This window comes from Schistocerca piceifrons, chromosome X, assembly GCF_021461385.2.
Source record: "Schistocerca piceifrons isolate TAMUIC-IGC-003096 chromosome X, iqSchPice1.1, whole genome shotgun sequence".
In the NCBI taxonomy this organism is placed as follows: Eukaryota; Metazoa; Arthropoda; class Insecta; order Orthoptera; family Acrididae; genus Schistocerca; species Schistocerca piceifrons.
In genome coordinates this window covers 44144541-44161455 of record NC_060149.1, presented here as the reverse complement: position 1 = coordinate 44161455, position 16915 = coordinate 44144541, and positions in this window count along the sequence as shown.

Below are 16915 nucleotides of genomic sequence, written 5' to 3'. Positions count from 1 at the left end.
CACGCTTAGTAACAGATGTAATGGTCTGCCGATTTATCGTGTGTAGGAAGTTTTAATACGATTTGTGTTACATTTACGGCTGTCAGTATATACAAGATGTATAGGTACAGATATTGTGACCATGGGCAGCTTAATACGTACCAAATTTAGTGCGTAAGGCCCTTTTCCTCTGCGCCTAACAGATTCCCCGCAAATACCTCACCTAATTTATTTTATTTTTTATTTATTTACACGTCAAGTTCCATAGGACCAAATTGAGGAGCAAATTTCCAAGGTCATGGAACGTGTCATTACATGAACTTACAACATAAAAGTAATAAACAAATAAAAATAAAAGTTCATGAACCTGAAAAAAATTCAGTCTATAAGTTTAAGTAAACGCTATCACCAATACAATAAGAATCAGCTTAATTTTTCAAGGAACTCCTCGACAGAATAGAAGGAGTGACCCATGAGGAAACTCTTCAGTTTCAGTTTGAAAGCGCTAAGATTTTTGAATTCGAGTGTCAGCTTATTGAAAATGGATGCAACAGTATACTGCACACCTTTTTGCACAAAAGTTAAGGAAGTCCGATCCAAATGGAGGTTTGATTTCTGCTGAGTATTAACCGAGTGAAAGCTGATTATTCTTGGAAATAAACTAATGTTGGTAACAAGAAACGACAATAAGGAATATACATATTGAGAGGCCAATGTCAAAATACCCAGACTCGTGAACAGAGGTCGACAAGAGGTTCGTGAACCCACACCACTTATTGTCCGAACCACCCGTTTCTGAGCCAAAAATATCCTTCTAGAATGGGAAGAGTTACCCCAAAACATAATACCATACGACATAAGTGAATGGAAATAAGCAAAGTAGACTAATTTACGTGTCAAAGTATCACCCACTTTTGATACCGTTCGAGTAGTAAAAATGGCAGTATTAAGTCTTTGAACAAGATCCTGAATGTGAGCTTTCCACGACAGCTTACTGGTTATCTGAACACCTAGAAAATTGAACTGTTCAGTTTCATTAATCATATGCCCGTTGTGTGAGATTAAAACGTCAGGTTTCGTTGAATTGTGTGTTAGAAACTGTAAAAACTGAGTCTTACTGTGATTTAACGTTAGTTTATTTTCTCCAAGCCATGAACTGAGATCATGTACTGCACTCTTTGAATGCGACTCAATGTTGCACACAACATCCTTTACAACCAAGCTAGTGTCATCAGCAAACAGAAATATTTTAGAGTTACCCATAATACTAGAGGGCATATCATTTATATAAATAAAGAACAGGAGCGGCCCCAACACTGATCCCTGGGGCACCCCCCACCTGACAGTACTCCACTTAGATCCCACATCACAGCCGTTATCAACATTGTGAATAATGACCTTTTGCTGCCTGTTGCTAAAGTAAGAGGTGAACCAATTGTGAGCTACTCCCCTTACTCTGTAATGGTCCAATTTCTGGAGCAATACTTTGTGATCAACACAATCAAATGCCTAGTGTTTTCTGCACGATGTTAAATGCACCTCGAAATGGAGTATTCCTGTCCGTATAGACAATTCTTCAGCTCCACGCATCCACACTTCAGTACCAAACCTGCTGCCCAGGAGAAAATAAACTTTAATGGCTTGCTTGTACGACGCGTACTTGGAGGTTCAAACTAACCTAAAACGTACTACTCGTAACAGCTTTAATTAGTTCTCTGAAAATGAAGTAAATGCTGATGTAATTTCATTCAATACAATGTCTTCATTGATCACTAGAAATACCTGCACATATACCCTTAACATTCTCTATTTGTGACCCATCTTCCTAGATATTCTAACTGAGCTTATCAGTAGTTTTGGAAATGACCCCCCAAAAATTAATTTATACAGTGTACACACTTCATCCCAGGAGTGATTTGCCATTGTCGAAGAAATAGTATGTACTTTACGTACAGACGAGATCCTATTGTAGGCTTGATGTTTTGGGGGTTTTACCAAGCCTGACATTATCTGATAGTAATGGTGAGAGACTAAAAGTTCATTTACAAATGTTTTACCCATTTCCCAGTTGTTGTCTGCACTTTTTGATACCATAGTAGCAGCGTTTAACATTCATACCAAAAGTGAGCAAAATGTTTAGGATATTAGTACTAATTCCGACCTCAACACCAGTTTTTATACTCACATCTTCACATATTAGTATGTTAGATTGCGGGCTTACACTCTCTCCAGAATTGCAGTGAATTTGTTGAAGAACGTGTCCCGGTTACCACTATATGAGCGGTACACGCATCGAATCATAAATTTTGTACGGATATCTAGATCTGTAGCTCGATGGGTGGAGTTCAAAATATTTACGTACACACATTGTGATATCTTCAGTAGGTTCACTAGCTTTAAAATGTGTGCCGCTTCTGATATGTATACGCAGCCCCCAAACTTTTTAGGAAGTCCTAAAACAGGAACTTGGGTGTTCATTTGAGGATACCAATATATGATTCGTTTCTGTGTGTCCACACCATCTTTCTGTAGTAAATAGCACTATTCCAAAATCTGGAATTCAATTTCAAATTGTTATTCATAATGACTGTTAGCAAACTTCGGTGAAGTTTGTCCTTACGATTTATTTTCCTCTCTGATAGATTGCGTGTGTGCAGTCCGATATTGTACATTCTATACTCCGTCTACATGTTACAGAAATCTGTAAACAGGTTGAGACGCTTTTAAGAAATGGGAGCTTGTTGCCATGAATTATCCTTACGAAGGGCTAGTCCTCCTACCCATGACAACAGGAATTATACCAGATGTGGCCCTATGCGAAACCATTACACGGTCGCTAATTAGTTGCACCGTTCTTCCATTTTCAGTGCTGTTAATGCGCAGACTGTGCTCTTCACAGTTATGTTTCCCGAAAGTCCCCACAGGCAACTGTGCAAGTGCGTACAGTCAGCAGTCATTCCCATCTCCGCATTAACCTGCCGTACAGCACTGCCGAGACGAAGCCGGTCATACCGCCGGAATAGGTCGACTGTGCCCACATTGGTGCTGTTAGTTAGGCAAACAATGTTATTCAGGTAGCTACATACGTTGTATGTCCTGTTCTATACAAACTGTTCCATGCACCACCCACCACCACTATCTTATCATCTGAAATATTTACATAAAGTTCCTAAGCTCCCTAGCACCTAATTCAGACACGCACTCGGCTAGAAAACTGTGGTGATCTGTTACACTTCCACTAACCTCCCCTGCAACTGAGTACCTTTATCTCTACCTTGATTACTACCTAGCAAAAATGCTCTGTTCTGCCTAACATTACCGATATTAGCCGCGCGGGATTAGCGAACGGACTAAGGCGCTGCAGTCATGGACTGTGCGGCTGGTCCCGGCGGAGGTTCGAGTTCTCCCTCGGGCATGGGTATGTGTGTTCGTCCTTAGGATAATTTAGGTTAACTAGTGTGTAAGCTTAGGAACCGGTGATCTTAGCAGTTAAGTCCCATACGATTTCACACACAATTGAACATGACTGACATTCCTAGCCTTCCTATTCAAGGCAGAGGATGTTGTTGTTGATGTGGTCATCAGTCCTGAGACTGGTTTCATGCAGCTCTCCATGCTACTCTATCCTGTGCAAGCTTCTTCATTTCCCAGTACCTACTGTAACCTACATCCTTCTGAATCTGCTTAGTGTATTGATCTCTTGGTCTCCCTCTACGAGTTTTACCCTCCATGCTGCCCTCCAATACTAAATTGGTGATCCATTGATGCCTCAGAATATGTCCTACCAACCGACCCCCCCTTCTAGTCAAGTTGTGCCACAAACTCCTCTTCTCCCCAAATCTATTCAATACCTCCTCATTAGTTATGTGATCTACCCATTTCATTTTGAGCATTCTTCTGTAACACCACATTTCGAAAGCCTGTATTCTCTTCTTGTCCAAGCTATTAATCGTCCACGTTTCACTTCCATACATGGCTACACTCCATACAAATACTTCAAGAAACGACTTCCTGACATTTAAATCTGTACTCGATGTTAATGAAATTCTCTTCTTCAGAAACGTTTTCCTTGCCATTGCCAGTCAACATTTTATATCCTCTCTACTTCGACCATCATCAGTTAGTTTGCTCCCCAAATAGCAAAACTCATTTTTTTACTACTTTAAGTGTCTCATTTCAAATCTAATTCCCTCAGCATCACCCTATTTAATTCGAATGCATTTCATTGTCTTTGTTTTGCTTTTGTTGATGTTCGTCTTATATCTTCCTTTCAAGGCACTGTCCATTCCGTTCAACTGCTCTTCCAGGTCCTTTGCTGTCTCTGACAGAATTACTATGTCATCGGAAAATCTCAAAGTTTTTATTTCTTCTTCATGGATTTTAATCCATACTCCGAAGTTTTCTTTTGTTTCTTTTACTGCTTCCTCAATACACAGATTGAACAACATCGGGGATAGGCTACAACCGTGTCTCACTCTCTTCCCAGCCACTGCTTCCCTTTCATGCCCATTGACTCTTATAACTGCCATCTGGTTTCTTTACAAATTGTAAATAACCTTTCGCTCCCTGTATTTTACCACTGCCACCTTCATAATTTGGAAGAGGTTAATCCAGTCAACATTGTCAAAAGCTTTCTCTAAATCTAAAATTGCTAGAAACGTAGGTTTGCCTTTTCTTAATCAGTCTTCTAAGATAAGTCGTAGGGTCAGTATTGCCTTACGGGTCCCAACATTTCTACGGAAACCAAACTGATCTTTCCAGAGTTCGTGTTAGTATTTTGCAGGCATGATTTATTAAACTGATAGTCCGGTAATTTTCACATCTGTCAACACCTCCTTTCTTTAGGATTGGATGTATTATATTCTTCTTGAAGTCTGAGGGTATTTCGCCTCTCTCATACATCTTGCTCCCAAGATGGTAGACTTTTGTCAGGGGTGGCTCTCCCAAGGCTATCAGCAGTTCTAATGGAATGTTGTCTGTTCGCGGGGCCCTGTTTCGACTTAGGTCTTTCAGCGCTCATTCAAATTCTTCACGCGGTATCATACCTCCCATTTCATCTTCATCTACATGCCCTTCCATTTCCGTAATACTGACCTGAAGTACATCGCCCTTGTATAGACCCTCTGTATACTCCATCCACCTCTCTGCTTTCCCTTCTTGTTTAGAACCGGGTTTCCATCTGAGCTCTTGATATTCATACAAGTGGTTCTCTTTCCTCCAAAGGTCTCTTTAATTTTCCTGTATGCAGTATCTATCTTACCCCTTGTGATATATGCCTCTACACCAACACCTTTGTTCTCTAGCCATCTCTGCTTAGGCATTTTGCACTTCCTGTCGATCTCATTTTTGAGACGTTTGTATTCCTCTTTGCCTGCTTTATTTACTGCATTTTTATATTTTCTCCTTTCATCGATTAAATTCAATATATCTTCTGTTTCCCAAGGAGTTCTACTAGCCCTCGTATTTTTACCTACTTGATCCTTTGTTGTCTTCACTATTTCATCCCTCAACTCTACCCATTCATCTACTGTATTTCTTCCGCCCATTCTTGTCAATCTTTCCCTAATGCTCTTCTTGAAACTCTCTACGATCTCTGGTTCCGTCAGTTTATCCAGGTCCCATATTCTTAAATTCCTATCTTTTTGCAGTTTCTTCAGGTTTAATCTTCAGTTCATAACCAATAGGATGTGATCAGAGTCCACATCTGTCCCTGGAAAAGTCTTACAATTTAAAACCTGGTTCCTACATCTCTGTGTTACCATTATATAATCTAGCTGAAAACTTCCCGAATCTCGAGGCCTCTTCCATATATACAACCTTCTTTTATGATTCTTGAAATAAGTGTTAGCTCTGATTAAGTTATGCTCTGTGCAAAATTCTACCAGGCGGCTTTCTCTTTCATTACTTACCCGCATTCCATATTCACCTACTACGGTTACTTATCCTCCTTTTCCTACTACCAAATGACTATTAAATTTACGTCTCCTGTTCCCGGAAGCCTCAACAATACTATCAGACCATGTCCTCCCCTTTCCTTCCTTTCTACCGACTGATAGTTCCTAAACACTCCGTCATCACTGTCTTCATTCTTTCTTACCAGTTCTTTCCTAGCTTTTCCCCTCTTTGCCTGCCATTTAACTTTCGGTTCACGCGCAATAAGGACGTGTAATTCGATAGGATAGTAAAAATTTGTTCCAATTTCCGTTTCCGGTCTGGCGCACAGTTCTAAACTGTCACGAATCTTCTATTCAGTGTGCTCCATCAGGCCGCGTGTTAATCTCTACCGGCGAGGGAATGCGCCATTCATTTTCGTTGAAATACGTTTAACAGTGTGTTAAGCAGAAAGCGTAGCAGACCCATTTGCCACAGGTCAAGTTATACTAGCAGCGACAGAGAACTGTTACCTGTCCCCTCTACAACAAGCTGCCTTACAGCAGAATGTAGGAATGCGACAGAAAAACCGACATCACAGCCGTTTCTACAACAGCAGCAACAACGGGAGCTTCATCAGCACGGGGAACAGTGTCAGTAACCCTGGGAACAGCAGATTCTGTAGCAACAACAACAGGAGCTACATCCGCAAATGCAATCAGTGCTTTCTACTACAAGAGCAGCAACAGCACTTGCCACAACAACAACAGATGCAGTTAACACAGCAATATTCACAACAAGTCAGTCCAGAACACCTTAACAACCCAGAAAACAAACCATGCTTGTTTCCAAAGTGCCAGAAGATACTGAATTATTGCGCAAATATACTGAATATAACACAGAATCTATGTAAATGATGATGTGGTAGGGTAATGGTACCGGGGTTGCAGAGTCAAAACCGACAACAGTACATGCAAGAGACTATTTCTGTTCAACAGTGGTATGTGTAGGATCTGTGTGATGACATCTTCCAATACCGTAATAAGCTAAAGTCAAAAATGCTACCAGGATAGGCGGTGCAGTGATTAACACAGTGAACGCACATTCGATAGGACGACGGTGCAAATCTGTGCGGCAGACGTCAGGAAGGTTCCTTTGAGAGGGTACGGTCGACTTTCTTTTGCATTCTTGAAACAGTCCGAGCTTGTGCTCCGTCGCTAGTGACGTCGGTGTCGACGGGACGTTAAACCATAATCTTCCACCCTTCTTCAAAAATGCTTACTCGGTAACAAAATCCTTTATTACATATTGCTTCCGTGCAGGACTTAATGACTGAGGCAAGCAGCTGGGTGGTAGGTGTGGGCACTAAAGCAACGCGTGCCTCCTGAAAATAATAGTGGGTTGCAGCGTGCGTAGCATTGCTGATGCAAGACGGGAGTCAGCTCGGCAGTCTATGAGGCTACAGCTGGACTCGGACGTACTACAGGCGGCCGGCAAGGGTGTGCCGATGCCCAGGGCTGAACGCTGGGTGCTAGAAAACTGGCTGGAGGTTCAGGCGATTGTACCCATCGTCTGGCCACACCGCGGTGGTATCGGTTCAAGACTCAGAACCATCACGTCTAGCTGGTGTCTCGTAAACCACTGGCTTCGCTTAGCTGATGAAGCTACTCGATGGGGCTGTAAATCCTGTCCGGACATTTGACCAATGTTGGCGAGACATGGTGGTTGCGTTGGTCGGGATAAGGAGGACCGGTTGAGACTGTTACGGCGCTAGTAGATGTTGGAGGTCTAGGAAAAACTGCTGCTAATGGCAGATCGGGAAGCGTATATACACTCTCTGGGTGGCAGCAGCGGAAAAACTGCTTTATGCCACAGCACATAGTAACCCAGCCGACCTCCACGGTAAACCGCTGTGTCGCAGCTTTATCTTAGCACCTAGCTAGATCCGAAGATTGCGGGCTGTCATAACCCTCCGCTGGCTGCAAAATTATTTCTGTGGCTGATCACGCAATAGTTCCTTCCCCCTTGTGAGAATTTTGTTCTTCAAATTTCACGCTGCTGCTGTACGTCGTGCAAACTACCAAAACCACATGGTACCGTTGTGTCTACACTGTTTCCGCCGCACTCACTGAGCATTCTCTCTCACATCCCCATTTACGCTTTTTACATCGTCCTTCGTTCTTCCCAGCACACTCCATCACTTGCAGTATGGCGACTGGTACACCCAATCCATTAGGATGATAGTCAATGGAGTGGGAGATAGCTGATGTTGGAGACAAACCACCCAACCGACGATGAGGTGTAGGAAAATTCCCATTGACGAAATCCTCGTTAACATTTCCTAGTGCTCGTATACGCTGCAGTATTGCTGAATATGCTGGAACATCAGTTCTGCGCTGAGTCACCCACTCTGTGCAGCTACAACCTTGTCAGGAGGATTAAATATGATTGTGTCAATGATATTATTCAGATGGTCCACTGTTACAAAAACAACGAAAAATGCAGGAATGAAGGAATGCAAAATCTCCAATATTTGCGATCTTCTACTGTTGTTCGAAACTTAGAGCGAATTTCAATGCAGTATGTTTTTAATAGCTTCCACAACGAAACTCTGTCTCGATATCTGACAGAAAACCGAAACAGATTTTGTTTGTACGTAAAGTAATCCAGCGGCAATACACAGTCAGTACCTTCATTGCTGGATGCCAATGGTAATGTCCCTAAAGCGAAGTTACCAAATACAGTTTTATGAAATTCCTTCACCAAAGATGTCTAATTAACTATTCCAGGATTGGAAACAAGAACAGCTGCCAACTTGAGAAACTCGGAGGTATATGTCCTCGGTGCTGCGAATCAGCTTAAAGCACTTAATAAAGGCAATGCCCATTGGCCCATACAGCATACCAGTTAGGGTCCTTTCAGACTATGCTAATACAATACCCCAAATTTAGCTCTCTCGTTCGCTCGTGGCAAGATTCAAACCAAAAGATCGGAAAGTTGTCTGGGTCACACCAGTACTACAGAGAGGAAATAGGAGTTATCCACTGAATTACCTACCCGTATCACTAATGTCACCAGTAGGATTTTGGAACATATAGTGTGTTCGAACATTATGAATTATTGTGAAGGTAACGGTCATTTGACATACAGTTTGCACGGATATAGAAAATATGGACCTTGTGAAGTACAAATACCCCATTATTCGTACGAAGTAATTGGTGCCATAGACTGTGTATCTCCAATTTATTCCATATTTCTAAATTTCCGGAAGAGTTTTTCGTTCCTGACAAGAAACTTCTAATCAAAATGCGTGCCTATATACTATTGCTTCAGTTGTGCGACTGGATTCTTGGCTTCCTGTCACAAACGTCACACTAAGTAGTAACCGGCCGAAAGTCATCGAGTAAAACAAGCGTTTCCCAAGGAAATGGCGAGAAGTGGCAACTGGTGGGTCAACGCATGGACGGTGAATACTGTTGTGGATCACGCTGGAGCTGTCGTCCGGTGAGGTTCCTATGTGCTCGACTGCAGACAGATTTGGCAATCAAGTAGGCCAAGGCAACATGTCGACACTCTGTAGAGCATCTTCGGTTACAATATCGGTATGTGAGCGAGCGTTATCCTCTTGGAAATCCCCTCCATGAATGGCAGCAGAACAGGTCGAATCGCCATAATGAGATACAAATTCGTAGTCAGTGTGCGTGGGATAACGACGAGAGTTTTCCAGTTCCCATACGAAATCGCAACCCAGACCATTACTCCAGGCTGACTCCTGTGTGCCGAGAAGGTTACAGGCTCTCAAGTGGCATCCTTCTAATCAACACACAGTCATCACTGGCACTGAGACAGAACCAGCTATCATCAGAAAACCTCCAACCCGTCTTCAAAAGAGATCTCGTTTGAAACTACTGACGTCGCATATGGAGATTGTTTGGGATCAGTTGATTGTGCGCTACAGGGTGTCTAACACAGAGTCTCTCCTTGAAGTAACCGTCTTTTAACAGTTTGTTGTGTCACTGTGGTTCGAGCTGCTGTTCAGATTGCTGCTGCAAATAGAACACTTTACACCAAAGCCATACGCCGAACACGACGATGTTCCCTTCGACAGTGTGACGTGGCCATACGGGGCCCAGTCTTCTTGCAAACTTACATTCTTGTGACCACCGCTGCTAGCAACAACGTACAGTGGCTACAGCCCTGCCAAGTCTTCCTGCAAAATTGCAGAACGAACATCCAGGTTGTCGTAGCCCTATTAGATGGAGTCGTTCAAACTCAGTAAACTCAGTAATGTGTTGAAAATGGCTTCGCTGCCGCCATAAAGACATTCTTGACTAACATCATCTCACCATGTCGAATCTCAAAGGTAGCTAACGCTCACGATCGTTACAGCCTTTATTTTAAGCAAACCTGATTTGCAGCCTCATGGTAGCGCTCTTAGCACACTCTTATGCGACAAGCGAGAAATCTGAATAGACAGCATCTTTCGCATCTAGAAACATGCCTAAGATCTTTCGTTTATGTACCATAGCTCCGTCTTGGTGTTGCGATATTCTGACCGCCAGTATATATAACGACTTACGAGTAAACCTTAGCAGCCTTATTACATTTTTTGCAGACATAGCTACCAGTTACGGTCTAGTAAAGTGATCGCAAGATCTATATGGCGGGAAAAAGGTACATTTCCTCAGGATAAGGATAACATTGTGGTAATCTACAATGAAGAGTATGAAGATAAATCCGTTAATTTTCGGTTATACAACGAATCAAGGAAATTTAAATACTGCCAGTACAGCTAAATACTGTACGAATCAGACAGATGCTACTTCTAGCTTGACTGCAGAAATGTAGAGCTGAGGTCAAGTGATGGAGTCATTCAGTGAACAGTTATTTACGTTCAATAGTTTAGCAATGACTCTCTCTTCTTGCTGGCGCGGCCTGGCGGTGGCCGTGCTGAGCACGTGGTACACGGAGACGCACGTGAGCACCTCAGGGCACCACAGGAAATTTTCTAGAGCACGGCCCTGGCGTTATCTCAGGTTGTAGGAGTGTACGGCAGCCGGCGAGTCGCTGCAGCCAAAAGAAGCTGTGCAAGTCTGTCGGAGTTTCCGCGCTCTCGTTGAATGAGTGAATCTGCGCTCAGTTTCGGCTCAGAAAATCTGTATGCCCTGATTGTTGACTGTTGAGATATTGTGTATGCGGTAGACCCTATGTGGTAGACCCAACAGTGTGACTAAGGATAGCCCTAGAGGTAGTCCCAAAATACTGCCGATATGGCCGTACTTGCAACGCCCAGAAGAGGCGACACAGGTGCTGCGATGCCTAGTTGAACAACACGTAGACGAGCGGATCGGTTCCTCTTCCACGTAAGATTGGGGCGGCTCTCTTCTTCGGGCAGTGACATGTGCGACAAAAGCAGGAATGCAGCTGGCAGAATTCAAGCCATCTGGCCGCGGACTCGCAAAGTGGGCTCCAGCTGGCTGTAGCTGGTAACAATTCCTCGAGTTCAGCTGGTGATCATGCGTTTAGTAGAACCGGCCTTTCATCAGTATTAGTGTTGCAGATACAGTGGGCCACCTAAGACAGTGAGTGGAAGGACGGCAAGGGTTCATAGTAGCAGATGACGTGGTACCCCCAGAATGGTGCCCGAATGTGCTTATGTATTAAGAGCCTGTGAGGGCTCTTGACTAACATGTTGTTTAACTTCAGCTCTCTAAAGAGATGTTCTATGCAAAGTTTGCAGCCTGAAAGACGTTCTTGTTTCTTTAAATGTTCAAATGTGTGTGAAATCTTAGGGGACTTAACTGCTAAGGCCATCAGTGCCTAAGCTTACACTCTACTTAACGCAAACTATCTTAAGGACAAACACACACACATCCATGCCCGAGAGAAGACTCGAACCTCCGCCAGGACGAGCCGCACAGTCCATGACTGCAGCGCCTGAGACCGCTCGGCTAATCCCGCGTGGCTCTTGTGTCTTCCCTAGGGGAAGTTACTACATGTAGTCCCGTTACAGGAGAGCATTGTGTCTGCTCTGTAGTCCCATCTAAGTTCTGAATCAGATGTTCCAGACGCTATCACTCGTCCCCTCTCAAGCACCGAAATCACTCCTTGAAAGTACATCACTTCTTCTGAGTGTTGACATCGATTACGCCATTGCTGCATCCTCGACTGGAGGGCTCCATCATCCCAGTCGGTTTCAACAAAACTTAATTCCTGCATTTATTAATATTTTGCACTTGTTATTGTTCTTTATCGTCCTTTATAAAACTTGTACCGAACTTTTTTTCACTTCAGTAATCGGTATACATGTTCTATCAATCCTCCCTTGATGAGATAGCCCTATTTTTATATCAAATGAAATTTCTCAAGTTTAATTCTCTCAGCTATTACACGAATTTCTAGACATTTCGTTATTCTTATTCCCTAGTACTTAATTCTAAGATTCGACTTTAATTACTCCATAGAATTTCCTGTAGTACTGCTAAACCATGCCACTAGGAAATGATGCACAGGGATTTTCGGAAGTTGTTCTGTTCTTTGCTTGTAATAAACATAAATTTCACAAACGGTGAACAGATCACTACAGTATTTGTAGCTGAAATGCTTATGTTTATAGTAGTAGAACTAGGAGAGCGCCACCCCACTTTCCATTGTTGCCATATGTATCCAAGATGGCGGCGATGAAGTCATCCAACATCCATCGAGTGTAGTCGCCATGGGGCCCGGAGTCCAACCGACCTAGTACACAGTACTGCCACCAGAGGACACTGTCATCCCTTCTGTGACACAGTGTGTTCACCAGGGGGTCCAGACCTAGTACACCGTACCACCACCAGAGGGCGCTGTCGCCATTCTGTGACATAACCCAAGATGGGCGTCTGGAGGGGAAAATGACTCAGCCTGGGCTGGGCTGCTGGAGAGAGGAAGGAGAGTACATTACTTATTTTGGAGCAATTTACTTAGGGATGGATTTGAGATAGTATATTTTGTCACACTGATACAAGTCACACACTCTGACATGATTGGGGTCACACCACACAGCCTACAGACCTGTAAACTACTCGTAAATTACCGAAATAACGCTCTGCAGACACACAGATAACTCCTAAATTACCGAAATAATTTCAGTACACAGCACACTGACATGCAAACTCCTCCTAAATAATGCAGTACACTGACGTGCAGACACGAAATCAACTTGTAAACTGTCCAAAGAATGCATAGCACAGCCTACAGATCTGCTCGCAAAATAATGCCACAGACACGTAAACAACGTGTGCAGGCATCTATGAGGAGTGCTACCCTCCTCAACGTGGGCACATCTCAAGAAATCTTGTGCACTTGGATGAGTGAGGACGCCACGAGCTCCATTCATGAGACATGGAGTGTAGCAGTCTACTTCTGGTCGGTTGCAGATTAAATCGGTAATGGGGCTACAGGGTGGTTTGGTCAATGGCAGGGTGAGGGGGGGAGTCTTTCAGTCTCCTTACCATAAGACTGGGAGAATGCTCTGTGACTCCCATCAGCACAGAGATAGATCGTGAATTAAGCACTTTGCTTGAGGGGTTAGAAATATGTAGCGTGCTTTCTGATATACTTTGATGATGTATGTGTTAGAGAATTAACAATGAATGGACATACTGCATAGTTGTCTATCCACATTCGCAATGATACTCGCAAAGTGGAGGAGGGGTGGTTTAGCTATGATACTGAAATTGGGAAACATCATTAGTCGGTGTTGAAATCAGTGTAAAATTGCTAAAATTGTTGACAGTATCAACTGTGACGCTTATTATTTTAGTACATCGGCGGTGTCTTTTCCATCCCGTCCGTCCACTGGCATGCTGCTGGTTATGACTTAAAGACTGACTAACAACACTAGTTTGAGTTGGAGAAACAGTATCGTGGAGGGGTGACATCTTCTGGGGATGGCTATCACCAAAACAGTGATTGCATACATGACTACAATATGAGGAATCAGGCAAATGGAATGGAGAGCCATTAGCTATTTTGTCAATGCGACAGATGAGTTTAAATGTAAGTTGGAAATCCATCCCAACGCCGTAAACATCTTCCTATTTCCTTATGTGGTCAGTGACTTTTATTTAAAATCATCTAGCGTGTGTCGCGTTTTATGTTAACAGAAGTAAATAGTATGATTTAGCCAAATTGACCTATCTTCCCTCCAAAATTCAAACATCCCGCCAGGGGGTTGGCAGGGGGGGGGGGGGGTTGTGGCACATTCCAGCCAATTCGGGTAACAGTATTCGCGTCATCAGCTGTCGTCACGGCAGCCATGCTGAATGACGTCAATCAAGTCATCATCTGACGTCACAGCAGCCATCTTGAATGACGTCAGTTACGTCTCAGTGCGATGTCTTGGATAATGGTACTTTGGGGTGATGTCCTTGTTGTCTGCGAGAGGCAGTGGATCAGAACGTCTTAATGTCAGTTTAGAATCTCACACAGACCTGGAAGTCATGGCAGAAAAATAAAATGTTTGGCAGTGCACAAAGTGTGTTAGAGTAGAAAAAAAAACTAAATAATGTTCCAAACAACGATACAGGGCCACAGGGGGCGTTTCTTGTGACTTACAATGTAGTCTGTGGGATACAGTCATCCTCCTAGGGTACAAGTGATGGAACTTTAAACTCGTCTGTGCAGTTGATCAATACCTGTATATTTAATAGGATTCTCATATGTGCTCAATGTCTGCATGCATGTGTTATTGGTTTTAGATACATGGGAGGAGGGAGATGTGGTAAAAATCTTATCTAGTTCTGTATGGGATGAAGTTAATTGAACTTTTATAAAAAATAGTTCAAATGGCTCTAAGCGCTATGGTACTTAACATCTGAGATAATCAGTCCCTAGACATAGAACAACTTAAACAAACATCAGGACATCACTCACAGCCATGCCCTAGGCAGGATTCGAAACTGCGACCGAAGCAGCAGGGAGATTCTGGACTGAAGTGCCCAGAACCGCTCGTCCACAGCGGCCGGCTGAGCTTTTATGGTTCGTAGTTTTTCTCTGATGGATGGTACAGAATAACTAAGCTGCATGTTGGGGAGATAGATGTGAATGGACGTGTATCTGTAGTACTTGTATTTAGTTTGGGGGTGCACCACAGTGCAGTAGCAAAAATCCTTGTCCTTCTCTCAGTTCCCATTTCCATCGAATGGTCAAAACACTCTCTTGTCGCAGCTTAGCCTGTTTTTACATGGTATGCAGAAGGTTGTAGATACAGTTTCCTCCGACTTCTACTCAATTCCGGCTTACGTCGGAACGATCTCATTCCTAAAGCTGCAGTGATGGTAGCACTGAGTCTGAGAGGGCTGCTGCAGGATGCATAGGGACTACCTAAAACGATGCTGGAATTTTACTGTAGCAGATAGGTTCGAGATAGGTGGCTCATTTCAAGACATGGGAGTGCCCGAAATATGATACACTAGTGACTGTAATCATTAAACAACTTCTCCATAGGATCCAATGAAGGTATGTGCTTGAATGAAGGGACATGATTCCAGATACCAGACAGCCCTTCTAGCAGATAGCGTATCATTAGAGATCTGAAAAGTTAGTCTGCATTTATTATGACCTCAATCAGCACACCATCTACTGTTTGTGACCCTTCTTAATCAACCATCGCCTGTAGCCCCGTGGATATGTCACCAAACCTCTCACATGGCATTGAGGCTGAACTCGTTACAAATACTGTAAAAATATCTAGCTGCGGTGGCGTGAGGGAGTCGCAAATACGGGTTTCATATCACGTTCCTTAGCCAAATCACTTTCTATAATGGGTTAGTTTATTCCAAGGTTGCTCCATCGGCGATGTGTAAGCGCACTGTTGCTCTGATAATATATACTCCAGCGATCACTGTCACGGTATTTCTCTGGACAAGAAACCACCTCATTCAGAGGTAATGTCATACCTCAATTTATATAGCCAGTATAGACTTCAACATGAATACCTGAGTGCACCTGTAGAACGAAGACCGCTTGTGACAGTAGCATACAGTAGTTGTTGCGATCGGGTTTTTTAACATCTCGCAGTTTGTGAGACGCTTACACCTCTCTAAGACGCAGTGGTACCAGACGCAAGAAAAACTTATGAGACATGTCCTCCATCCGTGATTTTTCTCTCAGTATTAGTCTTTATTGTCTGCAATCATTTATTGGCGGAGTATTATACTTGGTAGTAGGGGGTGCGTGATAGGTTCGCCTTGAGCATCAAGTTTATAAAGTATGTGCTTGTGTTCCGATATGTGCAAAGGAAATGACTATTTCCAGCCGTAAGGAAGGTATGGATTTGACGTGGAGTACTGTGATAGCAAAAGGAAGAGTATGTCAACTCATAAGAATAGTACCAACATTTGTATTTCCAGGGCCGCAGCCATCAGCAGGTTCTATTTCCGATACTTTGTTCACTGTCAGATGTCGTTCAACTCAGAACATAATCGTAACATTTAGTTGTAAGTACGGGGATAAAATACATATTAAGCCGATTTTTTTTTTTAGACAATTGTGTCTATGCATGCTTGGCTTGCTGTCCGCAGCTCGTGGTTGTGCGGTAGCGTTCTCGCTTCCCACACCCGAGTTCCCGGGTTCGATTCCCGGCGGGCTCAGGTATTTTCTCTGCCTCGTGATGACTGGCCGCTGTGGACGAGCGGTTCTGAGCACTGCAGTCCAGAATCTCGCTGCTGCTCCGGTCGCGGGTTCAAATCCTGCCTCTGGCATGGATATGTGTGATGTCCTTAGGTTAGTTAGGTTTAAGTAGTTCTAAGTTCTATGGGACTGATGACCATAGATGTTAAGTCCCATAGTGCTCAGAGCCTGAGCTTGGCTTGCATAGATGGTGAATTGTGTGGGAATGATTCATGTTTCCCTCTAACAGCAGGAACTGTCCGAATGGAGAGGCCTGTTGGAGTGTAGGATTGTAACTGACGTGTTGTCCTCTAGCGTATTGTGACGAGCCAGTTGCTCGGCCACCATTGACCAGACGTTTTCAATTGGTGACAGATCTGGAGAATGTGCTGGCCATGGTAGCAGTTGAACATTT